This window comes from Malania oleifera, chromosome 6, assembly GCF_029873635.1.
Source record: "Malania oleifera isolate guangnan ecotype guangnan chromosome 6, ASM2987363v1, whole genome shotgun sequence".
NCBI lineage: Eukaryota > Viridiplantae > Streptophyta > Magnoliopsida > Santalales > Ximeniaceae > Malania > Malania oleifera.
Genome location: NC_080422.1, coordinates 17,552,060 through 17,556,893, shown reverse-complemented (window position 1 = coordinate 17,556,893; position 4,834 = coordinate 17,552,060). Strand labels below are relative to the sequence as shown.

The following is a 4,834-nucleotide window of genomic DNA, read 5'->3' as shown; positions in this document are numbered from 1 at the left end:
ACAAGCCACCATTGTGTCGTACGACTCAGATCATCATATCTGCTATGACTCGAATTCTTACATTCACAACAAGCCATCTTTGCATCGCTTGGCTCGGATCCTCATATCCACCTCGACCTGGATTCTTACATTCAGTGCAAGTCAACGCTGCATACTACCACCTGGATTCTTGCATTCAGTGCAAATCATCCCTGGTTGGCAAAAAGAAACAACACTTGATTAACCTGAAAGCCATAGGTAGTTGTATGGCCTGACTAAAATAGGTATCTTTTATTTTTACAAGCTTGGTGCTATAGAAATGTAGGAGAGTTCCTACCGTTACATTAAAGCATCAAAGCCTACAAAAAAAGGGTAACTGTAGACACCCTATTTTTACTAGAACCAAATATAACAAAGGCGCCATTTTACTATTATTATTATTAGTATTATTACTTTTAGTATTATTATTATTATTAGGCTATTTTTACTACTATTAGTATTATTATTATTATTAACTTTAGTATTATTAATATTATTTTTATTAGTAATATTACTATTATTATTATTATCATTAGTTTATTATCAGTTTATTATTATTAATATTATTCTTATTACTATTATTATTTTAGAATATTATTATTATTAGGTTATTTTTATTATTATTATTATTGCTACTAGGGTTTTGGGAGCCTATATAAATGCATTGATGGACACAGCCGTAGGGGGGCGGAGGCAACTCTAGAAAAAAATTCTATCTTTTTGTTCCTACGCATAGCCACCCACAGCTCTGTCATTCTTTCCATCTCTTCATTCTCTCACTCTCTTCCTCGCACATTGTCGTGACACACAGCAGTCACACTTCCAGCAGCACTCTCTCCCTCTCTCCCATCCTCTTCCATCTCTCATTCTCCAAGTAGCAGCCGCAACCCCGACCACCTCTCTCCGCAGCAACCGTTCCAACCTCAACTCACAGTCACCTCTCATAGCCACGACCATACTTGAGCTCCCTTCTCCCTCATAAAGTCATCAACCTCACATCCTACAGCCCTCATGGTTCTCCCATCTCCGGTAACCAACCATGAGCCTCACAAAAACCTCATGCTCGTATGCACAGTAGCACGCCAAGCAACCTTCCTTGCCGCTCCTCTCGCTGCAGAGCCGAACGGCCCCATAGCCGCCTGAACCAGCATCTTCCAAGCTCAAACACAGCCCCATCTTGTCACTCACTCCCATCGCCATCATCGTCCCTCACTCCCGTCATTGTCGCCATTGCTGTCGTCATACCAACCCCGGTGATTACGTTCTAAAACTGCGTAATTAGGCATCTTAATTTGATCATTAGGGCTTTTATTGTTAATTAAATGTCTAATTACATCCAATATTTTAACGAAGTCCCATATTTATGATTTCCAAGTTTTATTTAATAATTTATGAATTTTTGGCATTTTTTTTATCGCAAGAAAAATTCCCAAGAGCGAAAACTAGCATCAGTTCGTAAATTACACATAACTTTTCTGTCATATCTCCGATCGAGACTATTCAAATTTTTGGAGAAAGATGAGAGGATTAGTTACAACTTCCATGTTTTGAGTTTCGAGAGAAATGGGATTCAAGAAGGTCAAAATTGGCCGTGATCGCAGAGAGAAAAATAAAAAATATATATATATATATATATATATATATTAAAACTACTTGATGTGACCCGGCCATGCAGGCCGGGTCGGGTTAGATGGGTCGCCGGTCGTAGGGCTCTCAGCTCGCCCTCTCCATTTAACCTCTTCTTTTCTTTCTCTCCCTCTGCTCTCTTCCCTGCTTCCCTTCTCTATTTAATCTCTCATCCTCTCATTCCTCCTGCTTTCTCCCCCTTAGTCTCTTATTCTCCCGTGAAGATCCTCCACCCCCAGCGGCAGCCACATCCATCCGCAGCAGGCACCATCAGACGCCACCCTCCTCTGGCCAGCCGTGGCAGCTCCAGCCGAGGCCTGCTGCTGCAACACCCGACTCCACGGCATGCTGGCTGCTGCCATACCTGTGAACAACCGAAGCTGCTTCTTGTGCTCCCACGTGCTGCAGCTACTATTGCAGCTCTCCATTCCAGGTCAGTCGAGCCAGAGCCCAGCCACCAGCAGATCTCCTGAAACCTACCAGAGCAACAAGCCACCAGCAAATCTCCGGCAGCACCAGCACAACAATCCGAGACCCTTGCAGCTCCGGCCATCCTCCAAGCTTCTCTGCTTTCTCTTTTTTCTTTCTCTCTCTCTCTCTCTCTCTCTCTCTCTCTCTCTCTCTCTCTCTCTCTCTCTCTCTCTCTTTCTTGTTTAATATTTTTTTTTATATTGTTGTTTCAATACATTGTTTAGTTTAATATTAGATTGAATATTTTTTTCTTCACTTTATTATTTGAGTATTCTGTGGATGAATTAAATTTTTGTTCTTTTTAATTTGTTATTTTGAATGCCTCAAGGCTAGTTTAATATTGATTAATTTAGTATACATTTAAGCTAATGTTGGGCATGATTATAGGGCAGATTAATTAGTTTCTTTTAGTATTATTATATATCTAGTTTATTGTTCTTTAAGTTATTGTCTTTTATTTTATGATTGCAATGAATTATTGTGGAATTAATTTGATCCGAAAATTGGGATTACAAGCATGAGGGACTAAATTCAGTAACTCGGGTTGTGGCTCAATGTCGTTTGCTTTTCATGGTTTATTAGTTCTCCAATGAAATTATGGTTAAACTTTTATTTGGTTAAAATTGAAAATTAAAGACATCAATGAGAAATCGCTGGCTCTTATCTCTTGTTTTGTTGTTGACGTTAAGCACATCAAAATCTTGATTTAATCTAGGTTTTTTATCAACTAATTTTTACATGAAATTCGGTTGATGCTTAATGAGAGTTTTTATTTTCTTCTGTTCTGATGTCGCAAATCTACTCGAGTTTTAGTAATAAAATTTCATTTTATTATGCCGTGATTAGATTAAAAAGAAGGGGAGTAAGGCCTGGGAAATTAGTAAATGGTGGAAGCAAATAGACATTGAATCCATGACCCGAATGTTTGGTAATTTGCTTGAGTTAATCTATTTAGTTTGATTGCGTTAGTAGGTTTATATTTTTGGAAATTCGATAAACGTTCAATCACAATTTAGTATTTTTCTCAAATACCTCCCATTTTGTTTACTGTTTTCAAAATCATAAAAGACCAAAAAGATTTTCAAACCCCATTTTATAGCAACAGAATTTTACTAAATTTTCATAAATACTTTGATACTCAGTGGTCCCTGTGGAATACGATCTTGGACTCATCCTTGATACCACTTGACACTTCTGCACTTGGAAGCACAACTCAAAACGAATCAAGTTTTTAGCGCCATTGCCAGCGACTAATTGGTGTCATCGAAGTGTTTCTCATATTTCAGAGTGGGTGTTTATAGAGCTGTGAACGTTTTCACAGCTTGGGTGATATCTACTTCCTCTCATTTGACCTATTTGCTTTTATTTTTGTTTTATTGCATTAATACTAAGTTTGTACGTCTAGTTCGGCTAGAGATAACACATTTAGACTGGTTATGACAGACTCATCCATCTCATCATCGAGTGCAACTGTTTCACTTGACTCACTTGAATCACCATCTGACACGCATAGCATCATGACTAAGAATGAACCTCGTATAGAGAACCCTAATACGACACTCAGAGAATATTTGCAACCTGTTAGGACCAACACCCCATCCTACATTATTCTACCTTTGAATGCAAATGCTTTTAATTTAAAACCTAGAATGATTCCATTGTTACCTCATTTTCATGGCATTGAATCTGAAAACTCATATTTTCATATTAAAGAGTTTAAAGAAGTGTGTTCCATATTCATGGATAGAACATGCACTGAGGAGGTAATAAAACTGAAATTGTTTCCATTTTCTTTAAAAAAACAAGGCAAAAACCTGATTGAATTCCTTAAGACCAAGATCGATCGAGACTTGGCAAGAAATGTAAACTAAGTTTTTAAAGAATTTTTTTCCCATGCAAAGAACTAATGCTTTGAAAAGACAAATCATTAATTTTTGCCAAAAGGATGTGGAAACATTTAATCAGTGTTGGGAACGTTTCAAAGACCTCTTAAATGCATGTCCTCACCATGGGTATAAAAATTGGCTATGAGGGGTTGCAAACAAAGATGAGGCAATTTGTAAAAACAATGTGCAATTGTGAGTTTTTCAATAAAGGGAACGAATAAGCTTTTGACTATTTTGATTGTTTGGCTGAAAACACCCAATCTTGGGATGTCTCTGATGTGTATGATAGATATGAAAAGCAAAAATGCATTAGTGGAGGTAGTAAGTATCAATTGAAAGAAGTTGATGATTTGAATGCTAGGCTTGCATTGATGTCCAAAAGGTTAGATTCCATTGAGCTTGAGAAAAAAATGAAACGCATGTTTTCCCTTCATCTTATGAAAAATGCAGCATATGTGAGGATCCAGGGCATATGACTGATACATGCCCAACAATTCCTACTTTTAAGGAAGTTTTGCTTGAATAATCTAGCCCGGTGTAAATGGTTTTTGAGATTTCTTATGCACCTTATTCTGATACTTACAATGTAGGTTGGAGAAGTCATCCAAATTTTAGCTAGAAAAATGACCAAGTGGGGCCATCTCCGCAGGGACAAAGTCAATACATTCCTTATGCAGTAGCTGGCCAAGGCTCGGGATGCTCTTACTTTGTAAATTAGCCTCTTCCAATGCAGAGAAGGGAAATGGAAGATCCCATACAGCAGCTAACTGTTAGGTTACAATAGTTCATAGCAAGACATAAAGTGATCAACTCTCAAACTTCTCAAACCATCA

At 37.8% G+C, this 4,834-nt stretch overlaps 1 non-coding gene across 1 annotated transcript; it reads right to left on the bottom strand.

The window, feature by feature from the left end:
- Positions 1–4,022: 4,022 nt before the first annotated feature.
- LOC131159059 (small nucleolar RNA R71) lies at positions 4,023–4,130 on the bottom strand. Its single transcript, XR_009137673.1, has one exon. It is a non-coding gene; the product is annotated as a small nucleolar RNA R71 (small nucleolar RNA).
- Between the last annotated feature and the right edge of the window lie 704 nt (positions 4,131–4,834).